Here is a 15,876-nt window from a genome sequence, read left to right on the forward strand (position 1 = left end):
CAGATTTGGACTCAGTTCCTTCTGACTACAGGTCCAAGGCTCCATTCACTTACAACACCTAAGTGACTATATAATACATAAATGCATAGATATATACACACACATATATATCAGGCTTAGCTGATAGAGCATTGGGCTTGGAATCAGGAAGTCTCATCCTTGTGAGCTCAAATCTAGCTTCAGACAATTACTAACTGTGAGACCCTGTTTGCCTCAATCCCTCATCTGTTAAATGAGCTGGTGAAAGAAATGGCAAACCACACCAGTATATTTGCCAACAAACTTCAAATGTGATCACAAAGAGTCAGTCATGACAGAAACAACTGAACAACATATTCCCTCTCACTCTCTCTCTCTCAAGGTGGTTAGTATTTAATGGGGAAAAACAGCAGACAAAAGGAAGTTAAAATGGGCTAGGAGAGTAAAGGGGGGGCATGATGTAGAAATTAAAGAAATCTCATAGTATAACCAAGTGGGAAACAAGAAGATGCCTGCTGAGTCCCATCCATAAATGGATTCATGGCTTTGCCCTTCAATCAGAATAATAGAGAAACCAGGATGATTGACTCTTGTGGGATGATGAGTTTTTTCCAATGATAGGATAGATTTTTCCTGGGTCATGGTGAAGTCAGATAAGTTCCAAAGCAGTACATCTAGGAGAGAATTGAGGAGATATAGGTGCAAATGTTAATGAGACTTTTAAAAGTATTATCATTGCTTAACAAAAAAATGTCAAGCCCAGACAACTGACTCAGCAATAGTGCTTGTCAGCATATGTAATATTACACACCTGTGGGCCTCCACTTGTCCAGTGGAAGGAGGTTGGGGAATCTCTTTTCCAGAGTCAAGAATGGTCATTATAATTGCATGATTTATTGGGGTTTTTTTTTGTATTTTTATTTTCATTTACATAGCTATAGTTGTGCATATTGTTTTACTGGGTCTACTAACTTTATTCTGTATCAGTTTATATAAATCTCCTAGTTTTTTTTTCTGAAACCATAATTTCTAATGGGACAATAATATTTCTTGTATCATAATTTGCTCAACTATTCTTCTGTTGATGGACATTCATTTAGGTTCTATTCCTTTGCTATCACAAGAAGTACTGCTATGAATATTTCGGTCTTTGACCTTCTTGGAATATATTCCTAGAAGTGACATTTTTGGGACAAAGAAAATGAACAGTTTTGTTGCTCTTCTTAAATATTGCCAAATTGATTTCTATAATGGATGGACCCATTCACAGAGATGAATGCATCCTACCAGCAAAAATCAGAATGCGTGCTTTTCCTGAAGCTTTTAAAAATAGGTAATTTCTATCTTTTGTCAATTTTGTGAGTGTGAAATAAAATTTCGGAATTTTAAAAATTGTCATTTCTCTTATTAGAAAATTTTTCATATATTGTAAATTCTATTAAATAGTTTTTCATATCTTTTAAATACTTCTGTATTGGAGAATGACACTTGGTCATGTATTTGTGATAATTCCACACATATCAGACTTGAATATTAGACTTTTAATAGTGGTAATTGATACAGTAATGTTTTTTCAATAGACACTTCATATTATCTTAATTTCATTAATTTTGATCATGTAACATTTAAATAATAATTGAAACAATATTTTATCATTTGTGATCATTTCTAGCTCTTATTTGATTAATTCCTTAGTCATAGAGGTAAATATCCTTTCATTGTCTCCATTTATTTTTGCGATGCAGCCTATTTTATATTTAGATTTAGTTAGGCAATGTATTCCTTCCAGAGTCGGGAGGATCAAATGAGATAATAATTGTAAATTACTTAGAATAGTATTTGACCCATAGTAAGCACTATATAAATGTTAGTCATATTCCTTCCCCTTCCCTGCCATCTCCTCCCCTCCCTTCCCCCTTTTCCCCTCTGTTTAGACACATTTTGTACAACCATAATCTATTGTATTATATTGTAAGATGTTGGACTGCACATCTTAGTTTAGATCAACAAGTAATTTATGTTCTCAAGTATTTTTGAATACATATTTTAATTTTTTTAAATTTCTGAATCTTGCTATTTACTCTGATTCACTGATTTTAAAAAAAATTAAGGCAGTAATAAATAACTTTGATAGTTACTGTTGTATAGTGTAGTTTGACATTTAGAAGTCATATTCCTCCATTGTTTTTACTGTTTTTTTATCAGCTCCTTTGAGATTTCTTCCTCAAATTTTTTTTTGTTATTTTGTCAGGTCTTATAATGTAATTTCTTGGGAGTTTGTTGGGTATAACATTAAATCTATAAATTAATTTAGATATATTGTAGTAATACTGGCATGGCCTGTACAAGCAATGAACATCTCTCTGTTTATTTAAAACTTTTTATTTCTGTTGAGTTTTATATTTGGGTCTATAAAAATCTCTTAATTATAATAGCTACTATTTATACAGCACATTATGATTTGCAAAGTATATATACTTTAATGCATAATTTCATTTGATCTTCCTAACAACTCAGTGAGAAAAGTTCTATTATTATCATCACTTAACAAATTAGGAACCTGAGGCAAAGGATCACACAAAATGAAAATAAATTCACTTTAAATTTTTAAAAGAAATATATTTCCTACAAGTAGACATTGGTTTTCTTTTTTTGTTTTTGTTTGTTTGCTTTGATAAAGGTGACAAGACCTCTCTCTCTCTCTCTCTCTCTCTCTCTCTCTCTCTCTCTCTCTCTCTCTCATGACATTCCTGACATTTCTCCTGTTTACTTCCTTACCAACAATGTGTCATCTTCTTCCCATAACTGCTATTCTCCATAATGATCATTGAAAAAGTTGGGCTAATCACATGGTGAGAGAGAAGGCTTGCCTTGTTTCATTTCATTGCCTGGTTTCATGTGATGTCAGTAGATGTAGTTAGAGTTTCTTAATAGAAGACTATGCAGGATTTATCCACATTATGAAGATCACAGATTTATACAAGTAGAGGTGGTGCTGAAAAGTTAACTAGTGTTAGGGAATCACAACTGCCAAACATTTCAAAAGCAATCACTTCTTAAATTCCTCTCATTGGCTCCATAGGAATAGATTGAAAGATTGTTATTTCTACTGGTTGAGTTGTACCATTTTATTTCATCAAGAAATATGTTTGCTCTTATATGGGCATAGCCTCAAATTTATGGATGATGGAGGACAGAGGGTTACAGTTGAATTTGTGTTTGTGCTTGGTGTGTATGGTCTTTTAGGAGGCATTTCCTCAGTGCTGGGTCAGCCAACTTTGACCAACCAATAGGAGTTGAAGATAGATGTAAGTTTGTCATTACAATTTTTAAATAGCCCATAGAAGTTTATAAATGATCAGTTATTTCAGCTGTCATGACATGATATTAATTCAATGCTGACAAGTCCTTGATATCAAGTTGGCGATGTTCCTGGGGGTCTGTATTTTGAAAGCGGTAAGGACTGATTGAAGATTACCTCAAAAGTAATTTAAATAATTTATAAACATACATCTATGAACACAAATTAGAACATGACCTAATGCTTCATTGGGGAAATTCAATAACATGACCTGTTAACCGAATGACAACTAAAGACTATCATTTACCATGAATAGATTTCATGGAGACTTTTTTTTATTCTACCTGTCAGAATAAAGAGAGGGACAGAGAGCTTGCCAGCTTACCAAATGTTTCCAGCTCCTGAATCCTGCAGCCTCGACATAATTATATCCTTTTTATTTATTGATAAACACCATATGCCTGTCATGTCAGAGATCAGTGGATGTCATTAGACTGTACTACAAAGACCTCCCTCATTATTCCATGCTCCATTCATTCTTGTTAGAGCTTTACTACTGAAAACTGGAATCTCTGGGGGCATTGAAAGCTGGGTGACCAACTTGATTAGCATTTCTTTGATAGCCTATCCCTGAACCAAGGCGCTGAAATTTACAACCTCCTCTGGACTATCTACTCTCACTGAGCACTGTGGGACAAGTGATTCAAAAGAGTAAATGATCCAAAACATAATTTTTCTTTTGAGTTTTTACTTTCATAATGACTGTTTTCAAGATTTAAGTGCTTACATGGAAATTCTTTTGTATTCTTGAAACCATCTTGGTTAGAGAAAGCCTTGAAGTATATATATATATGTATATATATTATATATATATATATATATATATATATATGTATGTATGTAAAAGCAAGCCATCTAAATGGGCTTTTCCCCCCCATTAAAAGAAAAGTTCTGAACATAAAGATACCTTATCAAATAGTTATTTCCATATACATGATAGAGCAAAAAAAAAAGATCATGTATGAAATTGCAGATCTTCATGTACAATGTGCTTTTCTGTTAAAGTATAGGATAAATTGAATTGTAACCTTTGAAGTTATACTGCTTGTACTTATTTTTGGTCTTCCTTCTGTTGTCTTCTCTGCTTTAAAAAATATGCTTCCATGACCTTCTTTTCTTTCTTAGTAGGGTAGCTGGTTAGTACATTGGAAAGAGGATTGAGTCTAGAATCAGAAAGACCTGAGTTCAAATCCAACCTCAGATACTTTCTAACTGTATAACCTTGAACATATCACATACCTAGTCTGCTTCAGTTTCCTCATCTGTAAAATGGGGCTAATAATAGTATCTACTTCCTAGGATTGTTGAAAGGATCAAATGAAATAATAATTGTAAAGCACTTAATATAGTGCCTGGCACATAGTAAATACAATATAATTGTTAGCTATTATTTGTTTCTGTTCACATTTCTTTTCTTTTCTTCCCTTCCCTTTCCCTCCCTCCCTTCCCTCCTTTTTCCTTCTTTCCTTTTTTTTTGCCCTTAGCTCCATCCCTCCTCAATTCCCAATTCCTTCAATATAATGACTGTTAATAAATCAGAGGACCAATGATGAAATAAGCTATCTATTACAAAGAAGTGATGGATTTAGCATGCACAATTATATATATTTATAGATGGAGATCTATTATACACACATACAGGTACATGCATATACTATATATATATATATATATATATATATATATATAGGTATAGCTATCTAAATATGTGTACAAATATACATAAATATCTATATCTATGTATCTATATCTCTATCTATATCTATATATGATATAGTCACTAAGTAAACTTGCTTCACTTATCTAGGCATATTTGTTACAAGCTATTTATTTTAAATTTTCTCCCCCCCCCCACAGTGGAATTGAGGGTACATGAGAAAGAAGATAAATTTTTGTGAATTCTTTTTAAATTGAGAGTTCAGGAGTACTACAGATGTGAAATGAAGTATTCATTTTCAGATAATTGCACTTTATTTTATTACAAGAGATCTTTCATGAAGTAGAGGTAACTATAAATGTTTGTAATATAAAAACAAAACAATAATGAAACAAAAAAAAAGAGAACAAAATAATAATTTTAATAATAAATATGCATAGTCAAATAAAACAAATTTCCAAATTGGGTCTGTTAAAATATTCTATCTTGTTCTGTATCTTGAGTTCATCATTTCTCTGTCAAGAAGTAAATAGTGTGTTTTATTTTTAGCTCTCTGGAATCATTGTCATTGCATTGATCAGAGTTCTCAAGTCTTTCAAAATTGAGTTTTCCTTATAATATGATGTTTTTTTATGTATAAATTGTTTTCCTGTTTCTGCTTACTTCATATTACATCAGTTCATACAAGTTTCTCAATTTCTCTGAAACTATCTAACAATTTCTTCATTTCTTAATGGTTTAATAATTATATCACATTCATATAACATTTTATTTAGTTATTATTTTAGTTTTTAGTTCTTTGCTACTACAAAGAGAATTACTATAAATAATTTCATTCACATGATCTCTTTCCTTATTCTTTTATTTCTTTGCAATATAGGCCTACTAGTGATCAAAGAGAATGTAAAGTTTTGTGACTTTGGGGGCATTGTTGCAAACTTATTCCCAGAATGGTCTGATCATTTTACAACTCTAACAGTTGTGCATTAATGTACTTGTTTACTCTTGGCTCCTCTAATGTCTATCTTTTTTTTGGGGGGGGGTCATCCTTTCCAACATTATGAATGTGCAATGAGATCTCAGGGTTGTTTTAATTTGTATTTCTCTTATTATTAGTTATTGGGAACTTTTTTTAAATGATAGCTTGGATTTCCTGTTCATATCTTTTGACTATTTATTGGAGAATATTTCTTATTCTTATAAATTTGTATCGGTTTTTTTTAAGTCTTGGAAATGAGACTTTTATCAGAAAAACTAACTGAAAAAATTTCTCCCTAGGTGTTTGCCTTTTAATCTTAGCTGCATTGATTTTGTTTGTGAAACTAAAAAAAATTTTAATTAATCTTTTATCCTTTGAAATTCTCTATGCCCCCCCTTTTAAAATGAACTCCTCTTTTTCTTAATTCTCATCTTTCATGAACTGTCTGTGATATTTAACTCTGTTGCTTACCTTCTTTTCCTGGATATTCTCTCCTCTAGGTTTTCATGACACTGTGCTCTCCTGGCTTTCCTTCTATTTGTTCAACTCATTTTTAAAAATTCATGTATTTTTGAATTTTATAATTTCCACTCTAATCTCATTTCCTTCCCCCACCCCCACAGAAGGCAGTCTGATAGTCTTTACATTGTTTCCATGCTATATTGATCCAAATTGAATGTGTTGAGAGAGAAATCATATCCTTAAAGAAAAAATGAAGTATAAGGGATAGCAAAATTACTTTAAAAGATAACATTTTTAAAATAGTCTTTGGTATTTGTTCAAACTCCACAATTCTTTCTCTGAATACAGATGATATTCTCCATTGCAGATACCCCCAAATTGTCCCTGATTTCAAGTCATTTTTTAAGTGCATCTCAAATACTTTCTCCTTCAGGAAGCCCTCCCTGATCACCCCTGACAGTAATGGCCATATCCTCTTGAACTTCATGGAATTCTGCCTTTTTCATCTCTCCAATATACCATTGACTTTTACTATTGTGTTTTATGGTTATCTGGTTTTGAGTTTTATCTCTGTATCAGACTGTACAGGGACTATGTTTTCTCTAAACTTTATATCTTGCTCTTAAAAGGACAACTTTTTAGAAAGCTGGAGCATGCTGAAGGACTTTGAATTGGAGTTCTCAATTCCAACAATAATGTTGTTAACAAGAGGGTAATAATGTACAATATGACACCTTGGTCTTCAAGTTGGTATAATGACATTCAGGTGCTGCTTTTCAAGTAACACTTCTGTGCTTTATGTACTAGACAGGTCTTATTCTGATGCCTCATAGTGGCTGACCATAGGATTTCAAAATTCATAATCACTAAATGCAAGCTCTGAATTTTTCTACCTTGTTAGATAGGTTTCAAGGTAATTACCAGTGAGAGACTGCTGTCTGAAGAATAGTCAACCTAACGACAATAGAGTTCTTTGCTAGTAGACTGATGGTGAAGCTTATAATTTTTTTGGTAATGACAATAAACAAAACAAAGAAAAACACAAAACGATTTTCACTCCTTTGTGTCTCCTGCTTCTGGAATTACAGACAAAGAAGAAGGAAAGAGGACAGAAGAAGCTTAGAGTTTTTAGAGTATTTGTAATCATGTAATCATGTACTACTGGAATTTTTGATGTTTAGGTATCAGAATGGATATGATATTATATCCACTATATTTCCCAGAAGCCCATGTTCTTTCCCCACATTAAAATATAAACTCCTTTAGGGAAGAGATTAGATTTTTGTTCATATTTGTATTCCCAGGAAGTAGCACAGTGCCTAGCACTAGTAAGTTTTTAATAAATGCTTTATCTAGCTATACTACTAATATCCAGAATTTGCATAGTACTTTAAAGTGTTTCACAAATATTATCTCATTTTATTCTCACAATCACTCTGTCACTCTGGTAGATAGATACTATTCCTATTCCTATTTTATAGATGAGGAAACAGGGGACAAACAGAAGCTATGTGACTTATCCAAAGGCCATGCAACTAGTAAATATCTGAAGTAAAAATTGAAGTCAGGTCTTTCTGATTCCAGGTTCAGCACTCTATCCAAAGCACCATCTACCTTTAGAGATGTGACAAAGGATAGGACAGTTACACCATATGTATACTTTAACAGCATTTGTGTTTTGCTTCTGTATCTGTATTATCAGCACCTAAAATAATAGTAGAATCTCTCTCTCTCTCTCTATCATTTATCTATCCCTGTTGTTAAAATTGCACCCAGTTGGAAAAGAGGACAGGAATATTATAGTGAATCAAGACAGCAACTAGATATGAAAATGAAGAAGAAAATAGACCTTCTCTTTATTTGCATCTAGACTGTATTAGGCACCAAGACATTCAGGCAAGAAATCTTCAGTATTCCAATGGTAGAAAGCAATATTGAGGCTTCAGAATTTATCCAATGAGCAACTCTTTTGTTCTATTCTTTAGCTTGAACTACCAAGTTATAAAGCAATTTGGGGAGCAGAAATCAATGAATAGAACCTTTGGAAACTTGAGAAGTAGTAGTTTTGACTTTTGGGTCACTCAGGTTATTTGCTCTAGAATTGCAAGGAATCTTTGAAGGTTTTCATTTATTTTTGTAGATCGAAATTAAAGGAAAAATGTTTTCGTTGCAGTCTTTAAAGATCAGATGAGTTGCTTTAATCTAACTATTAACTTTTGGTATATAAGATATCATGCAAGTTATTGTAGATTGCTGAAGTTACACATTGTGTAATTCTTTCTCATTGCATTGCATGTTTTCTTGCCATAGATGTTCAGTTATTAGAAAATATAACATAAAGAGAATTAAGTATGCAATAAGTGCCTAATAAATGCTTGTTGATTTGACTTAGCTTTCAGTAGCTAAGTGGAAAAGGGACAGTATCCAGATATCTTTCTCTGTTTCATAATATATTTGTACATATATTTATGTGTGTATATATATGCATGTATATATATATAGAATGTACAATACTTGATGACAGAGAATTTTGCTTTTTGTTTCTTATATTCTGGACACTTACCATAACATCTCAGACCTAGGAGAAAATTAATAAATGCTTGCTGCCTGGGTTTGATCAATTACAATTAGGGATTCTAGTGCCAAATAGCCATGGGGGAGATTATCAAACTGTTAGTCTGCCAGAACTAGTAGAAAGAAATCAATGTAGCCCCTTTCATGAGACATCATACAGTCTACCATTTAAGGAACTTTTGGAGTCCTGGCTAGATCATACTTCAGAAGTATGGAGAAATAACTGGGGATAGTGGAGTGGGAGTATTAATGTAAAAATACAAAAGAAATTAATGGCCAACCTCAGAGGACTTGTTTTTGGCCTTGGCCACTCACAGAAATGACTGCATCTTATGATCACAGTGCCTGAGTGCTTGCAAATATTAGATGAACAGTTTGATGTTATAGTAAATGTGAAGGAAATCTATATCCAGTTCCTTAATGCCCATTAATGGGAATGGGAGAAGACTTTTGACTTTGGTCATTCCCTAGGATTTAATGAAAGGAAGGATCATATTAGGAAAACATTCAAGGTGAAAGCTGTTATGTTCTTACTGTAAAAGTTGGATGCTGATGGTACTCAAGGAACAATACATGGAAGCAAAACGCACCTCAAAACTCTCAGTTTTTTAGTTTTGTTTTCTAAAATTATTCACTGATAGTTTTTAGTAGTTCATTGCATTAATTGTTGACTATGACTTCCCTCTCCATACATAGTAAACCTTGCCTAAATACTTGTCATCTCTTTTAGTTATTAAGAGCTTTTCAAGTATGGATTGCTTCATTGTTTTATTTATGTCCCCATACCTAATAGAGTGCCTAGCATATAGTAGACCCTTTTAATAAATACTTACTGATTTTTGTTAAAGAAAGTAGAATAAAACAAAATGAAAAGTCAGAAAAACCAATCAGCTAGTGTCTGATAGTTTGTGCAGTACTGTAGCATTGTCCCTTACCTCTGAAACCAAAGGATGGAGATACAACTTTTTGTGTATTCTCTGGGTTTAAGTTAATAATAATGTTTGTCCTTCATTTTTGAAGAAGAACATGACATCAGGGAGGTAATGCCATGACAAGCATGTGAATTGGATTTGAGTGAGAGGGATACTGTGCTAAGTCATCTGCCTCACTTTCTCTTCCAGAGTCATCTAGGTCCAGTGGCCAGATATAAATCAGGATGACTGGAGACAGCCCTGGATGTAGAGCAATCAGGGTTAAGTGACGACTTGCCCAAGGTCACACAGCTATAAAGTGGCAAATATCTGAGACCAGATTCGACTTCCAGCTCCCTGAATCCCAGAGCAGTGCTCTATCCATTCGCCAAGGGCATAATTAAATCAAATTCAAGTTGACATTATTTTTTTTCCATTTACATTGCAGTCATCATTATACATATTGTCCTAGAGTTTCTACTTCTTTCATTCTGCCTTGGTTCTTAATATTCATTGTAAAATAATTATTCTTATATTCATACTCAATACTTCCCTTAGAGATGAGCAACCATTTATTTTATGTCTTTGATACCTCAAAAAGTTCCATTATGATTATGTGGTTTATATGCTACTTCTTTCTCCATTTTTGACCTAATTTGTATCCCTAGCACCCATCACAGTATATGCTTATAAATGCTTGTTGATTGACTGATTTGGGTGTTTGCACAACAGTAGATTATAAGAGTATAAGACTTTTTTTTAGTAATTTGTTTTTACATAGTTACAAATTGTTCTCCAGAATGATCATACCATTTACAGCTCCACCAGCAATATGTTAATTGTCTTGAATTTCTATAGTCCATGCCACAGTGAATATTTGCTTTGCTTGCTATCTCCCATTTGCTAGGTGTGAGATAAAACCTCAGTTGTGTTTTAATTTACATTGCACTATTATTTGTAATTTGAAACAATCTTTCATGAATGTTAATAGTTTGCAGTTCTTTTGAGGACTGTATTCTTTTCACAATTCATCCATTGGGTAATAGATATTTTCATAGATTTGTGTTATTATCCAACTTGGAAGTCAGATCTTTATTAGAGTTATTTAATGCAAAGATTCCATCCTTCATTGAAAGTTTACCTTATTTTTTCCTATTCTCATTGATATTGTTTGTAAAAAAAACTCCAATTTTATGCAATCAAAATTATAATTAAATTTCCTTATTATCTTCTCTACCCCATACTGGATAAGAATACTCTCTTATTTAAAAAACCAGTCTCATAAAAATATTCATCTATGTTTTTCCTTTTAAAAAAAGTCTTTTTTATTTAGATCAAATATCCATTTGGAACTCTTGGGACTCTAATGCCAGTCCTCTTACTTCAAATTTGATGTTGGAAAAGATAAGGCACTCACAAACCATTGAATATTAAACAAAGAGGGTTTATTTTTCTCTAAAATATCAAGGATATACAAAAATATACAGTGGAACTTAGCTCTCTGGACCCAACCCTTTTCATCTTTTTTTTTAAAATTTATTTAAAAAAATTTTTATTTTATTTATTTTGAATTTTACAATTTTTCCCCTAATCTTCCTCCCCCCCCAGGAGGCAGTTTGTTAGTCTTCACAATGTTTCCATGGTATACTTTTATCTAAATTGGATGTGATGAGAGAGAAATAATATCCTTAAGGAAGAATAAGAATAAGAAAGTATAAGATAACAGAATTACATAATAAGATAACAGTTTTTTTCCTGACTTAAAGGTAATAGTTTTTTTTTCAAACTCCACAATTATTTCTCTGGCTAAAGATGGTATTCTCCATTGTAGATAGCCCAAAATTGTCCCTGATTGTTGCACTGATGGAATGAGCAAGTCCATCAAGGTTGGTCATCAACCCCCATGTTGCTGTTAGGATGCACAATGTTTTTCTGGTTCTGCTCATCTTGCTCAGCATCAGTTCATGCAAATCCTTCCAGGCTTCCCTGAATTACCATCCCTCCTGGTTTCTGATAGAACAATAGTGTTCCATGATATACATATACCACAGTTTGTTAAGCCATGACCCAATTGAAGGACGTTTACTTAATTTCCAATTCTTTGCCACCACAAACAGGGCCACTATGAAGAAAACAAATTTATTATGGAATAAAAGAAGAATTTCAATAACATAGTTTAATAAAAAAGATAATTGCACCTGAAACTACAAATCTATTATTACAACTTTTAAATATATATAATAAGGTAATCATGGAAATTTCTTTTTTTCTCTCTTTGCTCTTGCCCCATTATAGATAGGCTACCATTAGATACAAATTAAAAGATACAGAAACACATATACATAAAATTATGCTAGATTTACTTCTGTATATAAGTTCTTCCTTTGGTTCGAGACAGCATCTTTCTCCATGTGTCCTCTATTTTTAATTCATATAAATATGGTCAAAATGACTTGCTCACTCAAAGTTGTTCCTTTTTTTAAAATTTATTTTTATTAAAGATATTATTTGAGTTTTACAATTTTCCCCCCAATCTTACTTCCCTGCCCCCACCCCCCCCATGGAAAGCACTCTGTCAGTACTTTGTTTCTATGTTGTACCTTGATCCAAATTGGGTGTTATGAGAGACAAATCATATCCTTAAAGAGGAGAAGAGAAGTCTAAGAGGTAACAAGATCAGACAATAAGATATCTGTTTTTTTCTAAATTAAAGGGAATAGTCCTAGAACTTTGTTCAAACTCCACAGCTCCTTATCTGGATACAGATGGTACTCTCCTTTGCAGACAGCCCAAAATTGTTCCTGATTGTTGCACTGATGGAATGAGCAAGTCCTTCAAGGTTGAACATCACTCCCATGTTGCTGTTAGGGTGTACAGTGTTTTTCTGGTTCTGCTCATCTCACTCAGCATAAGTTCATGCAAATCCCTCCAGGCTTCCCTGAAATCCCATCCCTCCTGGTTTCTAATAGAACAATAGTGTTCCATGACATACATGTACCATAGTTTGCTAAGCCATTCCCCAAATGAAGGACATTTATTTGATTTCCAATTCTTTGCCACCATAAACAGGGCTGCTATAAATATTTTTGTTCAAGTGATGTTTTTACGCTTTTTCATCATCTCTTCAGGGTATAGACCCAGTAGTGGTATTACTGGGTCAAAGGGTATGCACATTTTTGTTGCCCTTTGGGCATAGTTCCAAATAGCTCTCCAGAGGGCTGGATGAGTTCACAGCTCCACCAACAGTGTAATAGTGCCCCAGATTTCCCACAACCCTTCCAACAATGATCATTATCCTTCCTGGTCATATTGGCCAATCTGAGAGGTATGAGGTGGTACCTCAGAGAAGCTTTAATTTGCATTTCTCTAATAATTAATGATTTAGAGCATTTTTTCATATGGCTATGTATTGTTTTTGATCTCCTCATCTGTAAATTGCCTTTGCATATCCTTTGACTATTTGTAAATTGGGGAATGGCTTTTTGCTTTAAAAATATGACTCAGTTCTCTGTATATTTTAGAAATGAGTCCTTTGTCAGAATCATTAATTGTGAAGATTGTTTCCCAATTTACTACATTTCTTTTGATCTTGGTTATGTTGGATGTTGGTTTAATCTGTGCAAAAGCTTTTTAATTTAATCGAATTAATCTAATTGGTTTTTGGTGATGTTCTCCAACTCTTCCTTAGTCATAAATTGCTCCTCTTTCCATAGATCTGACAGGTAAACTAGTCCTTGATCTTCTAATTTGCTTATAGTATTTTTTTTATGTCTAAGTCCTGTAAGCATTTGGATCTTATCTTGGTAAAGGGCATGAGGTGTTGCTCTAATCTAAGTTTCTTCCATACTAACTTCCAATTATCCCAGCAGTTTTTATCAAAAAAGGGAGTTTTTATCCCAATAACTGGACTCTTTGGGTTTATCAAACAGCAGATTACTATAATCATCTCCTGCTTTTATACCTAGTCTATTCCACTGGTCCACCACTCTATTTTTTAGCCAATATCAAACAGTTTTGATGACTGATGCTTTGTAATATAATTTTAGATCAGGTAGGGCTAAGCCACCTTCTTTTGCACTTTTTTTGATTAAGCTCCTGGCAATTCTTTTTTTTTTCTTTTTAGGTTTTTTTGCAAGGCAAATCGGGTTAAGTGGCTTGCCCAAGGCCACACAGCTAGGTAATTATTAAGTGTCTGAGAACCCAGGTACTCCTGACTCCAAGGCCGGTGCTTTATCCACTACGCCACCTAGCTGCCTCCTAACTCCTGGCAATTCTTGACTTTTTATTTCTCCATATGAATTTACTTACAGTTTTTTTCTAACTCATTAAAGTATTTTTTTTTTTTGGAATTTTGATTGGTAGGGCACTAAACAGATAGTTTAGTTTTGGTAGAATTTTCATTTTTACTATATTAGTTCTACCTATCCATGAGCAGTTGATATTTGCCCAGTTATTTAAATATGATTTAATTTGTGTGAGAAGTGTTTTATAATTATTTTCAAAAAGATTCTGAGTCTGTCTTGGCAAATAGACTCCCAAGTATTTTATATTGTCTGAGGTTACTTTGAATGGGATTTCTCTTTCTAGCTCCTCCTGTTATATCTTGCTAAATATATATAGAAAAGTTGAGGATTTATGAGAGTTTATTTTATAACCTGCAACTTTGCTAAAATTGCTAATTGTTTCCAGTAGTTTTTTGGATGATTTCTTGGGATTCTCTAGGTAGACCATCATGTCATCTGCAAAGAGTGAGAGTTTTGTCTCTTCCTTCCCAATTCGAATTCCTTCAATTTCTTTTTCTTCTCTAATTGCTGATGCTAACATTTCTAATACCACATTGAATAGTAGTGGTGATAATGGGCACCCTTGTTTCACCCCGATCTTATTGGGAATGCCTCTCCTCATTGAATATAATGCTTGTTGATGGTTTCAGATATATACTGCTAATTATTTTAAGGAACAGTTCATTTATTCCTACACTCTCTAGTGTTTTTAATAGGAATGGATGCTGTATTTTGTCAAAAGCTTTTTCAGCATCTATTGATATGATCATATGATTCTTGATAGGTTTGTTGTTGATATAATTGAGTATACTAACAGTTTTCCTAATATTGAACCAACCCTGCATTCCTGGAATAAATCCTACTTGATCATAATGTATTACCCTAGTGATAACTTGTTGTAATTGTTTTGCTAAGATTTTATTTAGGATTTTTGCATCTATATTCATCAGGGACATAGGTCTATAATTTTCATTCTCTGTTTTAACTCTTCCTGGTTTAGGTAACAGCACCATATTGGTTTCATAGAAAGAGTTAGGCAGAGTTCCATCTTTCCCTATTTTTCCAAAGAGTTTATGTAGAATTGGAACCAATTGTTGCTTAAATGTTTGGTAGAATTCACTTGTGAATCCATAAGGCCCTAGAGATTTTTTTTAGGGAGTTCAATAATGGCTTGTTGAATTTCTTTTTCTGAGATAGGGCTGTTTAGGTACTTAATCTCTTCTTCATTTAACCTGGCCAACTTATATTTTTGTAAATATTCATCTATTTCACTTACATTATCAAATTTATTGGCATAGAGTTGGGCAAAATAAATTCAAATTATTACTTTAATTTCCTCCTCATTGGTAGTGAGTTCACCTTTTTCATTTATGATACTAGAAATTTGGTTTTCTTCTTTTTTTTAATCAAATTGACCAGAGGTTTATCAATTTTATTTTTTTTCATAATACCAACTTTTGGTTTTATTTATTAATTCAATAGTTTTTTTGCTTTCAATTTTATTAATTTCTCCTTTAATTTTTGGAATTTCTAATTTAGTGTTTAATTGGGGATTTTTGATTTGTTCTTTTTCTAATTTCTTTAGTTGCATGTTTAGTTCATTGATTTCCTCTTTCTCCAATTTATTCATGTAAGCATTTAGAGCTATACTATATCCCCTGAGAGTCACT

This window comes from Macrotis lagotis, chromosome X, assembly GCF_037893015.1.
Source record: "Macrotis lagotis isolate mMagLag1 chromosome X, bilby.v1.9.chrom.fasta, whole genome shotgun sequence".
Lineage (NCBI taxonomy): Eukaryota > Metazoa > Chordata > Mammalia > Peramelemorphia > Peramelidae > Macrotis > Macrotis lagotis.